Raw genomic sequence first — 18,966 nt, 5'->3', positions numbered from 1 at the left:
AGAAGCCAAACTCAAGAGCCCACTTGGCAGGTGTCATTTTGTAGGGCGCGTTTGGGCCTCCGATGGCAGCCAGGTTTGGAGGAGGGGGCAGCTTTGGTCTGGGAGAAATCCTCGTCCTTATGGAATTTTTGTAGGCAAAAACCCCGCATGGGCCGCAGGCAAGTTAGGCAAGTTGGCTTTGAAAGGAGGCACTTTTCCCCAAGAAGCCAAACTCAAGAACCCACAATGCAGATGTCATTTTGTAGGGTGCGTTTGGGCCTCCGATGGCAGCCAGGTTTGGAGGAGGGGGCAGCTTTGGTCTGGGAGAAATCCTCGTCCTTATGGAATTTTTGTAGCAAAAGCCCAGGATGGGCCGCAGGCAAGTTAGGCAAGTTGGCTCCGAAAGGAGGCACTTTTCCCCAAGAAGCCAAACTCAAGAACCCTCAATGCAGATGTCATTTTGTGGGGCGCGTTTGGGCCTCCGATGGCAGCCAGGTTTGGAGGAGGGGGCAGCTTTGTTCTGGGAGAAATCCTCGTCCTTATGGAATTTTTGTAGCAAAAGCCCAGCACGGGCTGCAGGCAAGTTGGCTCCGAAAGGAGGCACTTTCCCCCAAGAAGCCAAACTCAGGAGCCCACTTGGCAGATGTCATTTTGTAGGGCGCGTTTGGGCCACCGATGGCAGCTAGGTTTGGAGGAGGGGGCAGCTTTGGTCTGGGAGAAATCCTCGTCCTTATGGAATTTTTGTAGGCAAAAGCCCAGAATGGGCTGCAGGCTAGTTATGCAAGTTGGCTTTGAAAGGAGGCACTTTTCTGCAAGAAGCCAAACTCAAGAGCCCACTTGGCAGATGTCATTTTGTAGGGCGCGTTTGGGCCTCCGATGGCAGCCAGGTTTGGAGGAGGGGGCAGCTTTGGTCTGGGAGAAATCCTCGTCCTTATGGAATTTTTGTAGGCAAAAGCCCAGGACGGGCCGCAGGCAAGTTGGCTTTGAAAGGAGGCACTTCCACCCAAGAAGCCAAACTCAAGAGCCCACTTGGCAGGTGTCATTTTGTAGGGCACGTTTGGGCCTCCGATGGCAGCCAGGTTTGGAGGAGGGGGCAGCTTTGGTCTGGGAGAAATCCTCGTCCTTATGGAATTTTTGTAGGCAAAAACCCCGCATGGGCCGCAGGCAAGTTAGGCAAGTTGCTTTGAAAGGAGGCACTTTTCCCCAAGAAGCCAAACTCAAGAACCCACAATGCAGATGTCATTTTGTAGGGCGCGTTTGGGCCTCCGATGGCAGCCAGGTTTGGAGGAGGGGGCAGCTTTGGTCTGGGAGAAATCCTCGTCCTTATGGAATTTTTGTAGCAAAAGCCCAGGACGGGCCGCAGGCAAGTTAGGCAAGTTGGCTCCGAAAGGAGGCACTTTTCCCCAAGAAGCCAAACTCAAGAACCCTCAGTGCAGATGTCATTTTGTGGGGCGCGTTTGGGCCTCCGATGGCAGCCAGGTTTGGAGGAGGGGGCAGCTTTGTTCTGGGAGAAATCCTCGTCCTTATGGAATTTTTGTAGTCTAAAGCCCAGCACGGGCTGCAGGCAAGTTGGCTCCGAAAGGAGGCACTTTCCCCCAAGAAGCCAAACTAAGGAGCCCACTTGGCAGATGTCATTTTGTAGGGCGCGTTTGGGCCACCGATGGCAGCTAGGTTTGGAGGAGGGGGCAGCTTTGGTCTGGGAGAAATCCTCGTCCTTCTGGAATTTTTGTAGGCAAAAGCCCTGCATGGGCCGCAGGCAAGTTGACTCCGAAAGGAGGCACTTTTCCCCAGGAAGCCAAACTCAAGAACCCTCAATGCAGGTGTCATTTTGTGGGGCGCGTTTGGGCCTCCGATGGCAGCCAGGTTTGGAGGAGGGGGCAGCTTTGGTCTGGGAGGAATCCTCGTCCTTATGGAATTTTTGTAGCAAAAGCCCGGGACGGGACGCAGGCAAGTTGGTTTTGAAAGGAGTCACTTTTCCCCAAGAAGCCAAACTCAAGAGCCCACTTGGCAGGTGTCATTTTGTAGGGCGCGTTTGGGCCTCCGATGGCAGCCAGGTTTGGAGGAGGGGGCAGCTTTGGTCTGGGAGAAATCCTCGTCCTTATGGAATTTTTGTAGGCAAAAACCCCGCATGGGCCGCAGGCAAGTTAGGCAAGTTGGCTTTGAAAGGAGGCACTTTTCCCCAAGAAGCCAAACTCAAGAACCCACAATGCAGATGTCATTTTGTAGGGTGCGTTTGGGCCTCCGATGGCAGCCAGGTTTGGAGGAGGGGGCAGCTTTGGTCTGGGAGAAATCCTCGTCCTTATGGAATTTTTGTAGCAAAAGCCCAGGATGGGCCGCAGGCAAGTTAGGCAAGTTGGCTCCGAAAGGAGGCACTTTTCCCCAAGAAGCCAAACTCAAGAACCCTCAATGCAGATGTCATTTTGTGGGGCGCGTTTGGGCCTCCGATGGCAGCCAGGTTTGGAGGAGGGGGCAGCTTTGTTCTGGGAGAAATCCTCGTCCTTATGGAATTTTTGTAGCAAAAGCCCAGCACGGGCTGCAGGCAAGTTGGCTCCGAAAGGAGGCACTTTCCCCCAAGAAGCCAAACTCAGGAGCCCACTTGGCAGATGTCATTTTGTAGGGCGCGTTTGGGCCACCGATGGCAGCTAGGTTTGGAGGAGGGGGCAGCTTTGGTCTGGGAGAAATCCTCGTCCTTATGGAATTTTTGTAGGCAAAAGCCCAGAATGGGCTGCAGGCTAGTTATGCAAGTTGGCTTTGAAAGGAGGCACTTTTCCGCAAGAAGCCAAACTCAAGAGCCCACTTGGCAGATGTCATTTTGTAGGGCGCGTTTGGGCCTCCGATGGCAGCCAGGTTTGGAGGAGGGGGCAGCTTTGGTCTGGGAGAAATCCTCGTCCTTATGGAATTTTTGTAGGCAAAAGCCCAGGACGGGCCGCAGGCAAGTTGGCTTTGAAAGGAGGCACTTCCACCCAAGAAGCCAAACTCAAGAGCCCACTTGGCAGGTGTCATTTTGTAGGGCACGTTTGGGCCTCCGATGGCAGCCAGGTTTGGAGGAGGGGGCAGCTTTTGTCTGGGAGAAATCCTCGTCCTTATGGAATTTTTGTAGGCAAAAACCCCGCATGGGCCGCAGGCAAGTTAGGCAAGTTGCTTTGAAAGGAGGCACTTTTCCCCAAGAAGCCAAACTCAAGAACCCACTTGGCAGATGTCATTTTGTAGGGCGCGTTTGGGCCTCCGATGGCAGCCAGGTTTGGAGGAGGGGGCAGCTTTGGTCTGGGAGAAATCCTCGTCCTTATGGAATTTTTGTAGCAAAAGCCCAGGACGGGCCGCAGGCAAGTTAGGCAAGTAGGCTCCGAAAGGAGGCACTTTTCCCCAAGAAGCCAAACTCAAGAACCCTCAGTGCAGATGTCATTTTGTGGGGCGCGTTTGGGCCTCCGATGGCAGCCAGGTTTGGAGGAGGGGGCAGCTTTGTTCTGGGAGAAATCCTCGTCCTTATGGAATTTTTGTAGTCTAAAGCCCAGCACGGGCTGCAGGCAAGTTGGCTCCGAAAGGAGGCACTTTCCCCCAAGAAGCCAAACTAAGGAGCCCACTTGGCAGATGTCATTTTGTGGGGCGCGTTTGGGCCTCCGATGGCAGCCAGGTTTGGAGGAGGGGGCAGCTTTGGTCTGGGAGAAATCCTCGTCCTTCTGGAATTTTTGTAGGCAAAAGCCCTGCATGGGCCGCAGGCAAGTTGACTCCGAAAGGAGGCACTTTTCCCCAGGAAGCCAAACTCAAGAACCCTCAATGCAGGTGTCATTTTGTGGGGCGCGTTTGGGCCTCCGATGGCAGCCAGGTTTGGAGGAGGGGGCAGCTTTGGTCTGGGAGAAATCCTCGTCCTTCTGGAATTTTTGGAGGCAAAAGCCCAGGACGGGCCGCAGGCAAGTTAGGCAAGTTGGCTCCGAAAGGAGGCACTTTTCCCCAAGAAGCCAAACTCAAGAGCCCACTTGGCAGATGTCATTTTGTGGGGCGCGTTTGGGCCTCTGATGGCAGCCAGGTTTGGAGGAGGGGGCAGCTTTGGTCTGGGAGAAATCCTCGTCCTTATGGAATTTTTGTAGTCTAAAGCCCAGCACGGGCCGCAGGCTAGTTAGGCAAGTTGGCTTTGAAAGGAGGCACTTTTCCCCAAGAAGCCAAACTCAAGAGCCCACTTGGCAGATGTCATTTTGTAGGGCGCGTTTGGGCCTCCAATGGCAGCCAGGTTTGGAGGAGGGGGCAGCTTTGGTCTGGGAGAAATCCTCGTCCTTCTGGAATTTTTGTACTCAAAAGCCCAGGACGGGCCGCAGGCAAGTTGGCTTTGAAAGGAGGTACTTTTCCCCAGAAAGCCAAACTCAAGAGCCCACTTGGCAGATGTCATTTTGTAGGGCGCGTTTGGGCCTCCGATGGCAGCCAGGTTTGGAGGAGGGGGCAGCTTTGGTCTGGGAGAAATCCTCGTCCTTATGGAATTTTTGTAGCAAAAGCCCGGGACGGGCCGCAGGCAAGTTGGTTTTGAAAGGAGTCACTTTTCCCCAAGAAGCCAAACTCAAGAGCCCACTTGGCAGGTGTCATTTTGTAGGGCGCGTTTGGGCCTCCGATGGCAGCCAGGTTTGGAGGAGGGGGCAGCTTTGGTCTGGGAGAAATCCTCGTCCTTATGGAATTTTTGTAGGCAAAAACCCCGCATGGGCCGCAGGCAAGTTAGGCAAGTTGGCTTTGAAAGGAGGCACTTTTCCCCAAGAAGCCAAACTCAAGAACCCACAATGCAGATGTCATTTTGTAGGGCGCGTTTGGGCCTCCGATGGCAGCCAGGTTTGGAGGAGGGGGCAGCTTTGGTCTGGGAGAAATCCTCGTCCTTATGGAATTTTTGTAGCAAAAGCCCAGGATGGGCCGCAGGCAAGTTAGGCAAGTTGGCTCCGAAAGGAGGCACTTTTCCCCAAGAAGCCAAACTCAAGAACCCTCAATGCAGATGTCATTTTGTGGGGCGTGTTTGGGCCTCCGATGGCAGCCAGGTTTGGCGGAGGGGGCAGCTTTGTTCTGGGAGAAATCCTCGTCCTTATGGAATTTTTGTAGCAAAAGCCCAGCACGGGCTGCAGGCAAGTTGGCTCCGAAAGGAGGCACTTTCCCCCAAGAAGCCAAACTCAGGAGCCCACTTGGCAGATGTCATTTTGTAGGGCGCGTTTGGGCCACCGATGGCAGCTAGGTTTGGAGGCGGGGGCAGCTTTGGTCTGGGAGAAATCCTCGTCCTTATGGAATTTTTGTAGGCAAAAGCCCAGAATGGGCTGCAGGCTAGTTAGGCAAGTTGGCTTTGAAAGGAGGCACTTTTCCGCAAGAAGCCAAACTCAAGAGCCCACTTGGCAGATGTCATTTTGTAGGGCGCGTTTGGGCCTCCAATGGCAGCCAGGTTTGGAGGAGGGGGCAGCTTTGGTCTGGGAGAAATCCTCGTCCTTATGGAATTTTTGTAGGCAAAAGCCCTGCATGGGCCGCAGGCAAGTTGTCTCCGAAAGGAGGCACTTTTCCCCAGGAAGCCAAACTCAAGAGCCCACTTGGCAGATGTCATTTTGTAGGGCGCGTTTGGGCCTCCGATGGCAGCCAGGTTTGGAGGAGGGGGCAGCTTTGGTCTGGGAGGAATCCTCGTCCTTATGGAATTTTTGTAGCAAAAGCCCGGGACGGGACGCAGGCAAGTTGGTTTTGAAAGGAGTCACTTTTCCCCAAGAAGCCAAACTCAAGAGCCCACTTGGCAGGTGTCATTTTGTAGGGCGCGTTTGGGCCTCCGATGGCAGCCAGGTTTGGAGGAGGGGGCAGCTTTGGTCTGGGAGAAATCCTCGTCCTTATGGAATTTTTGTAGGCAAAAACCCCGCATGGGCCGCAGGCAAGTTAGGCAAGTTGCTTTGAAAGGAGGCACTTTTCCCCAAGAAGCCAAACTCAAGAACCCACAATGCAGATGTCATTTTGTAGGGCGCGTTTGGGCCTCCGATGGCAGCCAGGTTTGGAGGAGGGGGCAGCTTTGGTCTGGGAGAAATCCTCGTCCTTATGGAATTTTTGTAGTCTAAAGCCCAGCACGGGCTGCAGGCAAGTTGGCTCCGAAAGGAGGCACTTTCCCCCAAGAAGCCAAATTAAGGAGCCCACTTGGCAGATGTCATTTTGTAGGGCGCGTTTGGGCCTCCGATGGCAGCCAGGTTTGGAGGAGGGGACAGCTTTGGTCTGGGAGAAATCCTCGTCCTTATGGAATTTTTGTAGGCAAAAGCCCAGGACGGGCCGCAGGCAAGTTGGCTTTGAAAGGAGGCACTTCCACCCAAGAAGCCAAACTCAAGAGCCCACTTGGCCGGTGTCATTTTGTAGGGTACGTTTGGGCCTCCGATGGCAGCCAGGTTTGGAGGAGGGGGCAGCTTTGGTCTGGGAGAAATCCTCGTCCTTCTGGAATTTTTGTAGGCAAAAGCCCTGCATGGGCCGCAGGCAAGTTGACTCCGAAAGGAGGCACTTTTCCCCAGGAAGCCAAACTCAAGATCCCTCAATGCAGGTGTCATTTTGTGGGGCGCGTTTGGGCCTCCGATGGCAGCCAGGTTTGGAGGAGGGGGCAGCTTTGGTCTGGGAGAAATCCTCGTCCTTCTGGAATTTTTGGAGGCAAAAGCCCAGGACGGGCCGCAGGCAAGTTAGGCAAGTTGGCTCCGAAAGGAGGCACTTTTCCCCAAGAAGCCAAACTCAAGAGCCCACTTGGCAGATGTCATTTTGTGGGGCACGTTTGGGCCTCCGATGGCAGCCAGGTTTGGAGGAGGGGGCAGCTTTGGTCTGGGAGAAATCCTCGTCTTTATGGAATTTTTGTAGTCTAAAGCCCAGCACGGTCCGCAGGCTAGTTAGGCAAGTTGGCTTTGAAAGGAGGCACTTTTCCCCAAGAAGCCAAACTCAAGAGCCCACTTGGCAGATGTCATTTTGTAGGGCGCGTTTGGGCCTCCAATGGCAGCCAGGTTTGGAGGAGGGGGCAGCTTTGGTCTGGGAGAAATCCTCGTCCTTATGGAATTTTTGTAGGCAAAAGCCCAGGACGGGCCGCAGGCAAGTTGGCTTTGAAAGGAGGTACTTCCACCCAAGAAGCCAAACTCAAGAGCCCACATGGCAGATGTCATTTTGTAGGGCACGTTTGGGCCTCCGATGGCAGCCAGGTTTGGAGGAGGGGGCAGCTTTGGTCTGAGAGGAATCCTCGTCCTTATGGAATTTCTGTAGCAAAAGCCCGGGACGGGACGCAGGCAAGTTGGCTTTGAAAGGAGGCACTTCCACCCAAGAAGCCAAACTCAAGAGCCCACTTGGCAGGTGTCATTTTGTAGGGCACGTTTGGGCCTCCGATGGCAGCCAGGTTTGGAGGAGGGGGCAGCTTTGGTCTGGGAGAAATCCTCGTCCTTATGGAATTTTTGTAGGCAAAAGCCCTGCATGGGCCGCAGGCAAGTTGACTCCGAAAGGAGGCACTTTTCCGCAAGAAGCCAAACTCAAGAGCCCACTTGGCAGATGTCATTTTGTAGGGCGCGTTTGGGCCTCCGATGGCAGCCAGGTTTGGAGGAGGGGACAGCTTTGGTCTGGGAGAAATCCTCGTCCTTATGGAATTTTTGTAGGCAAAAGCCCAGGACGGGCCGCAGGCAAGTTGGCTTTGAAAGGAGTCACTTTTCCCCAAGAAGCCAAACTCAAGAGCCCACTTGGCAGGTGTCATTTTGTAGGGCGCGTTTGGGCCTCCGATGGCAGCCAGGTTTGGAGGAGGGGGCAGCTTTGGTCTGGGAGAAATCCTCGTCCTTATGGAATTTTTGTAGGCAAAAACCCCGCATGGGCCGCAGGCAAGTTAGGCAAGTTGCTTTGAAAGGAGGCACTTTTCCCCAAGAAGCCAAACTCAAGAACCCACTTGGCAGATGTCATTTTGTAGGGCGCGTTTGGGCCTCCGATGGCAGCCAGGTTTGGAGGAGGGGGCAGCTTTGGTCTGGGAGAAATCCTCGTCCTTATGGAATTTTTGTAGCAAAAGCCCAGGACGGGCCGCAGGCAAGTTAGGCAAGTAGGCTCCGAAAGGAGGCACTTTTCCCCAAGAAGCCAAACTCAAGAACCCTCAGTGCAGATGTCATTTTGTGGGGCGCGTTTGGGCCTCCGATGGCAGCCAGGTTTGGAGGAGGGGGCAGCTTTGTTCTGGGAGAAATCCTCGTCCTTATGGAATTTTTGTAGTCTAAAGCCCAGCACGGGCTGCAGGCAAGTTGGCTCCGAAAGGAGGCACTTTCCCCCAAGAAGCCAAACTAAGGAGCCCACTTGGCAGATGTCATTTTGTAGGGCGCGTTTGGGCCACCGATGGCAGCTAGGTTTGGAGGAGGGGGCAGCTTTGGTCTGGGAGAAATCCTCGTCCTTATGGAATTTTTGTAGGCAAAAGCCCAGAATGGGCTGCAGGCTAGTTAGGCAAGTTGGCTTTGAAAGGAGGCACTTTTCCGCAAGAAGCCAAACTCAAGAGCCCACTTGGCAGATGTCATTTTGTAGGGCGCGTTTGGGCCTCCGATGGCAGCCAGGTTTGGAGGAGGGGGCAGCTTTGTTCTGGGAGAAATCCTCGTCCTTCTGGAATTTTTGTAGGCAAAAGCCCAGGACGGGCCGCAGGCAAGTTGGCTTTGAAAGGAGGCACTTCCACCCAAGAAGCCAAACTCAAGAGCCCACTTGGCAGGTGTCATTTTGTAGGGCACGTTTGGGCCTCCGATGGCAGCCAGGTTTGGAGGAGGGGGCAGCTTTGGTCTGGGAGAAATCCTCGTCCTTCTGGAATTTTTGTAGGCAAAAGCCCTGCATGGGCCGCAGGCAAGTTGACTCCGAAAGGAGGCACTTTTCCCCAGGAAGCCAAACTCAAGATCCCTCAATGCAGGTGTCATTTTGTGGGGCGCGTTTGGGCCTCCGATGGCAGCCAGGTTTGGAGGAGGGGGCAGCTTTGGTCTGGGAGAAATCCTCGTCCTTCTGGAATTTTTGGAGGCAAAAGCCCAGGACGGGCCGCAGGCAAGTTAGGCAAGTTGGTTTTGAAAGGAGTCACTTTTCCCCAAGAAGCCAAACTCAAGAGCCCACTTGGCAGATGTCATTTTGTGGGGCGCGTTTGGGCCTCTGATGGCAGCCAGGTTTGGAGGAGGGGGCAGCTTTGGTCTGGGAGAAATCCTCGTCCTTATGGAATTTTTGTAGTCTAAAGCCCAGCACGGGCCGCAGGCTACTTAGGCAAGTTGGCTTTGAAAGGAGGCACTTTTCCCCAAGAAGCCAAACTCAAGAGCCCACTTGGCAGATGTCATTTTGTAGGGCGCGTTTGGGCCTCCAATGGCAGCCAGGTTTGGAGGAGGGGGCAGCTTTGGTCTGGGAGAAATCCTCGTCCTTATGGAATTTTTGGAGGCAAAAGCCCAGGTCGGGCCGCAGGCAAGTTGGCTTTGAAAGGAGGTACTTCCACCCAAGAAGCCAAACTCAAGAGCCCACTTGGCAGATGTCATTTTGTAGGGCACGTTTGGGCCTCCGATGGCAGCCAGGTTTGGAGGAGGGGGCAGCTTTGGTCTGGGAGAAATCCTCGTCCTTATGGAATTTTTGTAGCAAAAGCCCAGGATGGGCCGCAGGCAAGTTAGGCAAGTTGGCTCCGAAAGGAGGCACTTTTCCCCAAGAAGCCAAACTCAAGAACCCTCAATGCAGATGTCATTTTGTGGGGCGTGTTTGGGCCTCCGATGGCAGCCAGGTTTGGCGGAGGGGGCAGCTTTGTTCTGGGAGAAATCCTCGTCCTTATGGAATTTTTGTAGCAAAAGCCCAGCACGGGCTGCAGGCAAGTTGGCTCCGAAAGGAGGCACTTTCCCCCAAGAAGCCAAACTCAGGAGCCCACTTGGCAGATGTCATTTTGTAGGGCGCGTTTGGGCCACCGATGGCAGCTAGGTTTGGAGGCGGGGGCAGCTTTGGTCTGGGAGAAATCCTCGTCCTTATGGAATTTTTGTAGGCAAAAGCCCAGAATGGGCTGCAGGCTAGTTAGGCAAGTTGGCTTTGAAAGGAGGCACTTTTCCGCAAGAAGCCAAACTCAAGAGCCCACTTGGCAGATGTCATTTTGTAGGGCGCGTTTGGGCCTCCGATGGCAGCCAGGTTTGGAGGAGGGGGCAGCTTTGGTCTGGGAGAAATCCTCGTCCTTATGGAATTTTTGTAGGCAAAAGCCCTGCATGGGCCGCAGGCAAGTTGTCTCCGAAAGGAGGCACTTTTCCCCAGGAAGCCAAACTCAAGAGCCCACTTGGCAGATGTCATTTTGTAGGGCGCGTTTGGGCCTCCGATGGCAGCCAGGTTTGGAGGAGGGGGCAGCTTTGGTCTGGGAGGAATCCTCGTCCTTATGGAATTTTTGTAGCAAAAGCCCGGGACGGGACGCAGGCAAGTTGGTTTTGAAAGGAGTCACTTTTCCCCAAGAAGCCAAACTCAAGAGCCCACTTGGCAGGTGTCATTTTGTAGGGCGCGTTTGGGCCTCCGATGGCAGCCAGGTTTGGAGGAGGGGGCAGCTTTGGTCTGGGAGAAATCCTCGTCCTTATGGAATTTTTGTAGGCAAAAACCCCGCATGGGCCGCAGGCAAGTTAGGCAAGTTGCTTTGAAAGGAGGCACTTTTCCCCAAGAAGCCAAACTCAAGAACCCACAATGCAGATGTCATTTTGTAGGGCGCGTTTGGGCCTCCGATGGCAGCCAGGTTTGGAGGAGGGGGCAGCTTTGGTCTGGGAGAAATCCTCGTCCTTATGGAATTTTTGTAGTCTAAAGCCCAGCACGGGCTGCAGGCAAGTTGGCTCCGAAGGGAGGCACTTTCCCCCAAGAAGCCAAATTAAGGAGCCCACTTGGCAGATGTCATTTTGTAGGGCGCGTTTGGGCCTCCGATGGCAGCCAGGTTTGGAGGAGGGGACAGCTTTGGTCTGGGAGAAATCCTCGTCCTTATGGAATTTTTGTAGGCAAAAGCCCAGGACGGGCCGCAGGCAAGTTGGCTTTGAAAGGAGGCACTTCCACCCAAGAAGCCAAACTCAAGAGCCCACTTGGCAGATGTCATTTTGTAGGGCACCTTTGGGCCTCCAATGGCAGCCAGGTTTGGAGGAGGGGGCAGCTTTGGTCTGGGAGAAATCCTCGTCCTTCTGGAATTTTTGTAGGCAAAAGCCCTGCATGGGCCGCAGGCAAGTTGACTCCGAAAGGAGGCACTTTTCCCCAGGAAGCCCAACTCAAGATCCCTCAATGCAGGTGTCATTTTGTGGGGCGCGTTTGGGCCTCCGATGGCAGCCAGGTTTGGAGGAGGGGGCAGCTTTGGTCTGGGAGAAATCCTCGTCCTTCTGGAATTTTTGGAGGCAAAAGCCCAGGACGGGCCGCAGGCAAGTTAGGCAAGTTGGCTCCGAAAGGAGGCACTTTTCCCCAAGAAGCCAAACTCAAGAGCCCACTTGGCAGATGTCATTTTGTGGGGCGCGTTTGGGCCTCCGATGGCAGCCAGGTTTGGAGGAGGGGGCAGCTTTGGTCTGGGAGAAATCCTCGTCCTTATGGAATTTTTGTAGTCTAAAGCCCAGCACGGGCCGCAGGCTAGTTAGGCAAGTTGGCTTTGAAAGGAGGCACTTTTCCCCAAGAAGCCAAACTCAAGAGCCCACTTGGCAGATGTCATTTTGTAGGGCGCGTTTGGGCCTCCAATGGCAGCCAGGTTTGGAGGAGGGGGCAGCTTTGGTCTGGGAGAAATCCTCGTCCTTATGGAATTTTTGTAGGCAAAAGCCCAGGACGGGCCGCAGGCAAGTTGGCTTTGAAAGGAGGTACTTCCACCCAAGAAGCCAAACTCAAGAGCCCACTTGGCAGATGTCATTTTGTAGGGCACGTTTGGGCCTCCGATGGCAGCCAGGTTTGGAGGAGGGGGCAGCTTTGGTCTGGGAGGAATCCTCGTCCTTATGGAATTTCTGTAGCAAAAGCCCGGGACGGGACGCAGGCAAGTTGGCTTTGAAAGGAGGCACTTCCACCCAAGAAGCCAAACTCAAGAGCCCACTTGGCAGGTGTCATTTTGTAGGGCACGTTTGGGCCTCCGATGGCAGCCAGGTTTGGAGGAGGGGGCAGCTTTGGTCTGGGAGAAATCCTCGTCCTTATGGAATTTTTGTAGGCAAAAGCCCTGCATGGGCCGCAGGCAAGTTGACTCCGAAAGGAGGCACTTTTCCGCAAGAAGCCAAACTCAAGAGCCCACTTGGCAGATGTCATTTTGTAGGGCGCGTTTGGGCCTCCGATGGCAGCCAGGTTTGGAGGAGGGGGCAGCTTTGGTCTGGGAGGAATCCTCGTCCTTATGGAATTTTTGTAGCAAAAGCCCGGGACGGGACGCAGGCAAGTTGGTTTTGAAAGGAGTCACTTTTCCCCAAGAAGCCAAACTCAAGAGCCCACTTGGCAGGTGTCATTTTGTAGGGCGCGTTTGGGCCTCCGATGGCAGCCAGGTTTGGAGGAGGGGGCAGCTTTGGTCTGGGAGAAATCCTCGTCCTTATGGAATTTTTGTAGGCAAAAACCCCGCATGGGCCGCAGGCAAGTTAGGCAAGTTGCTTTGAAAGGAGGCACTTTTCCCCAAGAAGCCAAACTCAAGAACCCACTTGGCAGATGTCATTTTGTAGGGCGCGTTTGGGCCTCCGATGGCAGCCAGGTTTGGAGGAGGGGGCAGCTTTGGTCTGGGAGAAATCCTCGTCCTTATGGAATTTTTGTAGCAAAAGCCCAGGACGGGCCGCAGGCAAGTTAGGCAAGTAGGCTCCGAAAGGAGGCACTTTTCCCCAAGAAGCCAAACTCAAGAACCCTCAGTGCAGATGTCATTTTGTGGGGCGCGTTTGGGCCTCCGATGGCAGCCAGGTTTGGAGGAGGGGGCAGCTTTGTTCTGGGAGAAATCCTCGTCCTTATGGAATTTTTGTAGTCTAAAGCCCAGCACGGGCTGCAGGCAAGTTGGCTCCGAAAGGAGGCACTTTCCCCCAAGAAGCCAAACTAAGGAGCCCACTTGGCAGATGTCATTTTGTAGGGCGCGTTTGGGCCACCGATGGCAGCTAGGTTTGGAGGAGGGGGCAGCTTTGGTCTGGGAGAAATCCTCGTCCTTATGGAATTTTTGTAGGCAAAAGCCCAGAATGGGCTGCAGGCTAGTTAGGCAAGTTGGCTTTGAAAGGAGGCACTTTTCCGCAAGAAGCCAAACTCAAGAGCCCACTTGGCAGATGTCATTTTGTAGGGCGCGTTTGGGCCTCCGATGGCAGCCAGGTTTGGAGGAGGGGGCAGCTTTGGTCTGGGAGAAATCCTCGTCCTTATGGAATTTTTGTAGGCAAAAGCCCAGGACGGGCCGCAGGCAAGTTGGCTTTGAAAGGAGGCACTTCCACCCAAGAAGCCAAACTCAAGAGCCCACTTGGCAGGTGTCATTTTGTAGGGCACGTTTGGGCCTCCGATGGCAGCCAGGTTTGGAGGAGGGGGCAGCTTTGGTCTGGGAGAAATCCTCGTCCTTCTGGAATTTTTGTAGGCAAAAGCCCTGCATGGGCCGCAGGCAAGTTGACTCCGAAAGGAGGCACTTTTCCCCAGGAAGCCAAACTCAAGATCCCTCAATGCAGGTGTCATTTTGTGGGGCGCGTTTGGGCCTCCGATGGCAGCCAGGTTTGGAGGAGGGGGCAGCTTTGGTCTGGGAGAAATCCTCGTCCTTCTGGAATTTTTGGAGGCAAAAGCCCAGGACGGGCCGCAGGCAAGTTAGGCAAGTTGGTTTTGAAAGGAGTCACTTTTCCCCAAGAAGCCAAACTCAAGAGCCCACTTGGCAGATGTCATTTTGTGGGGCGCGTTTGGGCCTCTGATGGCAGCCAGGTTTGGAGGAGGGGGCAGCTTTGGTCTGGGAGAAATCCTCGTCCTTATGGAATTTTTGTAGTCTAAAGCCCAGCACGGGCCGCAGGCTACTTAGGCAAGTTGGCTTTGAAAGGAGGCACTTTTCCCCAAGAAGCCAAACTCAAGAGCCCACTTGGCAGATGTCATTTTGTAGGGCGCGTTTGGGCCTCCAATGGCAGCCAGGTTTGGAGGAGGGGGCAGCTTTGGTCTGGGAGAAATCCTCGTCCTTATGGAATTTTTGGAGGCAAAAGCCCAGGTCGGGCCGCAGGCAAGTTGGCTTTGAAAGGAGGTACTTCCACCCAAGAAGCCAAACTCAAGAGCCCACTTGGCAGATGTCATTTTGTAGGGCACGTTTGGGCCTCCGATGGCAGCCAGGTTTGGAGGAGGGGGCAGCTTTGGTCTGGGAGAAATCCTCGTCCTTATGGAATTTTTGTAGCAAAAGCCCAGGATGGGCCGCAGGCAAGTTAGGCAAGTTGGCTCCGAAAGGAGGCACTTTTCCCCAAGAAGCCAAACTCAAGAACCCTCAATGCAGATGTCATTTTGTGGGGCGTGTTTGGGCCTCCGATGGCAGCCAGGTTTGGCGGAGGGGGCAGCTTTGTTCTGGGAGAAATCCTCGTCCTTATGGAATTTTTGTAGCAAAAGCCCAGCACGGGCTGCAGGCAAGTTGGCTCCGAAAGGAGGCACTTTCCCCCAAGAAGCCAAACTCAGGAGCCCACTTGGCAGATGTCATTTTGTAGGGCGCGTTTGGGCCACCGATGGCAGCTAGGTATGGAGGCGGGGGCAGCTTTGGTCTGGGAGAAATCCTCGTCCTTATGGAATTTTTGTAGGCAAAAGCCCAGAATGGGCTGCAGGCTAGTTAGGCAAGTTGGCTTTGAAAGGAGGCACTTTTCCGCAAGAAGCCAAACTCAAGAGCCCACTTGGCAGATGTCATTTTGTAGGGCGCGTTTGGGCCTCCGATGGCAGCCAGGTTTGGAGGAGGGGGCAGCTTTGGTCTGGGAGAAATCCTCGTCCTTATGGAATTTTTGTAGGCAAAAGCCCTGCATGGGCCGCAGGCAAGTTGTCTCCGAAAGGAGGCACTTTTCCCCAGGAAGCCAAACTCAAGAGCCCACTTGGCAGATGTCATTTTGTAGGGCGCGTTTGGGCCTCCGATGGCAGCCAGGTTTGGAGGAGGGGGCAGCTTTGGTCTGGGAGGAATCCTCGTCCTTATGGAATTTTTGTAGCAAAAGCCCGGGACGGGACGCAGGCAAGTTGGTTTTGAAAGGAGTCACTTTTCCCCAAGAAGCCAAACTCAAGAGCCCACTTGGCAGGTGTCATTTTGTAGGGCGCGTTTGGGCCTCCGATGGCAGCCAGGTTTGGAGGAGGGGGCAGCTTTGGTCTGGGAGAAATCCTCGTCCTTATGGAATTTTTGTAGGCAAAAACCCCGCATGGGCCGCAGGCAAGTTAGGCAAGTTGCTTTGAAAGGAGGCACTTTTCCCCAAGAAGCCAAACTCAAGAACCCACAATGCAGATGTCATTTTGTAGGGCGCGTTTGGGCCTCCGATGGCAGCCAGGTTTGGAGGAGGGGGCAGCTTTGGTCTGGGAGAAATCCTCGTCCTTATGGAATTTTTGTAGTCTAAAGCCCAGCACGGGCTGCAGGCAAGTTGGCTCCGAAAGGAGGCACTTTCCCCCAAGAAGCCAAATTAAGGAGCCCACTTGGCAGATGTCATTTTGTAGGGCGCGTTTGGGCCTCCGATGGCAGCCAGGTTTGGAGGAGGGGGCAGCTTTGGTCTGGGAGAAATCCTCGTCCTTATGGAATTTTTGTAGGCAAAAGCCCAGGACGGGCCGCAGGCAAGTTGGCTTTGAAAGGAGGCACTTCCACCCAAGAAGCCAAACTCAAGAGCCCACTTGGCCGGTGTCATTTTGTAGGGTACGTTTGGGCCTCCGATGGCAGCCAGGTTTGGAGGAGGGGGCAGCTTTGGTCTGGGAGAAATCCTCGTCCTTCTGGAATTTTTGTAGGCAAAAGCCCTGCATGGGCCGCAGGCAAGTTGACTCCGAAAGGAGGCACTTTTCCCCAGGAAGCCAAACTCAAGATCCCTCAATGCAGGTGTCATTTTGTGGGGCGCGTTTGGGCCTCCGATGGCAGCCAGGTTTGGAGGAGGGGGCAGCTTTGGTCTGGGAGAAATCCTCGTCCTTCTGGAATTTTTGGAGGCAAAAGCCCAGGACGGGCCGCAGGCAAGTTAGGCAAGTTGGCTCCGAAAGGAGGCACTTTTCCCCAAGAAGCCAAACTCAAGAGCCCACTTGGCAGATGTCATTTTGTGGGGCGCGTTTGGGCCTCCGATGGCAGCCAGGTTTGGAGGAGGGGGCAGCTTTGGTCTGGGAGAAATCCTCGTCCTTATGGAATTTTTGTAGTCTAAAGCCCAGCACGGGCCGCAGGCTAGTTAGGCAAGTTGGCTTTGAAAGGAGGCACTTTTCCCCAAGAAGCCAAACTCAAGAGCCCACTTGGCAGATGTCATTTTGTAGGGCGCGTTTGGGCCTCCAATGGCAGCCAGGTTTGGAGGAGGGGGCAGCTTTGGTCTGGGAGAAATCCTCGTCCTTATGGAATTTTTGTAGGCAAAAGCCCAGGACGGGCCGCAGGCAAGTTGGCTTTGAAAGGAGGTACTTCCACCCAAGAAGCCAAACTCAAGAGCCCACTTGGCAGATGTCATTTTGTAGGGCACGTTTGGGCCTCCGATGGCAGCCAGGTTTGGAGGAGGGGGCAGCTTTGGTCTGGGAGGAATCCTCGTCCTTATGGAATTTCTGTAGCAAAAGCCCGGGACGGGACGCAGGCAAGTTGGCTTTGAAAGGAGGCACTTCCACCCAAGAAGCCAAACTCAAGAGCCCACTTGGCAGGTGTCATTTTGTAGGGCACGTTTGGGCCTCCGATGGCAGCCAGGTTTGGAGGAGGGGGCAGCTTTGGTCTGGGAGAAATCCTCGTCCTTATGGAATTTTTGGAGGCAAAAGCCCTGCATGGGCCGCAGGCAAGTTGACTCCGAAAGGAGGCACTTTTCCCCAGAAAGCCAAACTCAAGAGCCCACTTGGCAGATGTCATTTTGTAGGGCGCGTTTGGGCCTCCGATGGCAGCCAGGTTTGGAGGAGGGGGCAGCTTTGGTCTGGGAGGAATCCTCGTCCTTATGGAATTTTTGTAGCAAAAGCCCGGGACGGGACGCAGGCAAGTTGGTTTTGAAAGGAGTCACTTTTCCCCAAGAAGCCAAACTCAAGAGCCCACTTGGCAGGTGTCATTTTGTAGGGCGCGTTTGGGCCTCCGATGGCAGCCAGGTTTGGAGGAGGGGGCAGCTTTGGTCTGGGAGAAATCCTCGTCCTTATGGAATTTTTGTAGCAAAAGCCCAGGACGGGCCGCAGGCAAGTTAGGCAAGTAGGCTCCGAAAGGAGGCACTTTTCCCCAAGAAGCCAAACTCAAGAACCCTCAGTGCAGATGTCATTTTGTGGGGCGCGTTTGGGCCTCCGATGGCAGCCAGGTTTGGAGGAGGGGGCAGCTTTGTTCTGGGAGAAATCCTCGTCCTTATGGAATTTTTGTAGTCTAAAGCCCAGCACGGGCTGCAGGCAAGTTGGCTCCGAAAGGAGGCACTTTCCCCCAAGAAGCCAAACTAAGGAGCCCACTTGGCAGATGTCATTTTGTAGGGCGCGTTTGGGCCACCGATGGCAGCTAGGTTTGGAGGAGGGGGCAGCTTTGGTCTGGGAGAAATCCTCGTCCTTATGGAATTTTTGTAGGCAAAAGCCCAGAATGGGCTGCAGGCTAGTTAGGCAAGTTGGCTTTGAAAGGAGGCACTTTTCCGCAAGAAGCCAAACTCAAGAGCCCACTTGGCAGATGTCATTTTGTAGGGCGCGTTTGGGCCTCCGATGGCAGCCAGGTTTGGAGGAGGGGGCAGCTTTGGTCTGGGAGAAATCCTCGTCCTTATGGAATTTTTGTAGGCAAAAGCCCAGGACGGGCCGCAGGCAAGTTGGCTTTGAAAGGAGGCACTTCCACCCAAGAAGCCAAACTCAAGAGCCCACTTGGCAGGTGTCATTTTGTAGGGCACGTTTGGGCCTCCGATGGCAGCCAGGTTTGGAGGAGGGGGCAGCTTTGGTCTGGGAGAAATCCTCGTCCTTCTGGAATTTTTGTAGGCAAAAGCCCTGCATGGGCCGCAGGCAAGTTGACTCCGAAAGGAGGCACTTTTCCCCAGGAAGCCAAACTCAAGATCCCTCAATGCAGGTGTCATTTTGTGGGGCGCGTTTGGGCCTCCGATGGCAGCCAGGTTTGGAGGAGGGGGCAGCTTTGGTCTGGGAGAAATCCTCGTCCTTCTGGAATTTTTGGAGGCAAAAGCCCAGGACGGGCCGCAGGCAAGTTAGGCCAGTTGGCTCCGAAAGGAGGCACTTTTCCCCAAGAAGCCAAACTCAAGAGCCCACTTGGCAGATGTCATTTTGTGGGGCGCGTTTGGGCCTCTGATGGCAGCCAGGTTTGGAGGAGGGGGCAGCTTTGGTCTGGGAGAAATCCTCGTCCTTATGGAATTTTTGTAGTCTAAAGCCCAGCACGGGCCGCAGGCTACTTAGGCAAGTTGGCTTTGAAAGGAGGCACTTTTCCCCAAGAAGCCAAACTCAAGAGCCCACTTGGCAGATGTCATTTTGTAGGGCGCGTTTGGGCCTCCAATGGCAGCCAGGTTTGGAGGAGGGGGCAGCTTTGGTCTGGGAGAAATCCTCGTCCTTATGGAATTTTTGGAGGCAAAAGCCCAGGTCGGGCCGCAGGCAAGTTGGCTTTGAAAGGAGGTACTTCCACCCAAGAAGCCAAACTCAAGAGCCCACTTGGCAGATGTCATTTTGTAGGGCACGTTTGGGCCTCCGATGGCAGCCAGGTTTGGAGGAGGGGGCAGCTTTGGTCTGGGAGAAATCCTCGTCCTTATGGAATTTTTGTAGGCAAAAGCCCATGACGGGCCGCAGGCAAGTTGGCTTTGAAAGGAGGCACTTCCACCCAAGAAGCCAAACTCAAGAGCCCACTTGGCAGGTGTCATTTTGTAGGGCACGTTTGGGCCTCCGATGGCAGCCAGGTTTGGAGGAGGGGGCAGCTTTGGTCTGGGAGAAATCCTCGTCCTTCTGGAATTTTTGTAGGCAAAAGCCCTGCATGGGCCGCCGGCAAGTTGACTCCGAAAGGAGGCACTTTTC

The sequence above is a fragment of the Cinclus cinclus genome, unplaced genomic scaffold (genome assembly GCF_963662255.1).
Source record: "Cinclus cinclus unplaced genomic scaffold, bCinCin1.1 SCAFFOLD_62, whole genome shotgun sequence".
NCBI classification, from domain to species: Eukaryota; Metazoa; Chordata; class Aves; order Passeriformes; family Cinclidae; genus Cinclus; species Cinclus cinclus.
The sequence above is the reverse complement of the archived record's forward strand: the minus strand, read 5'-3'. Positions refer to the sequence as shown.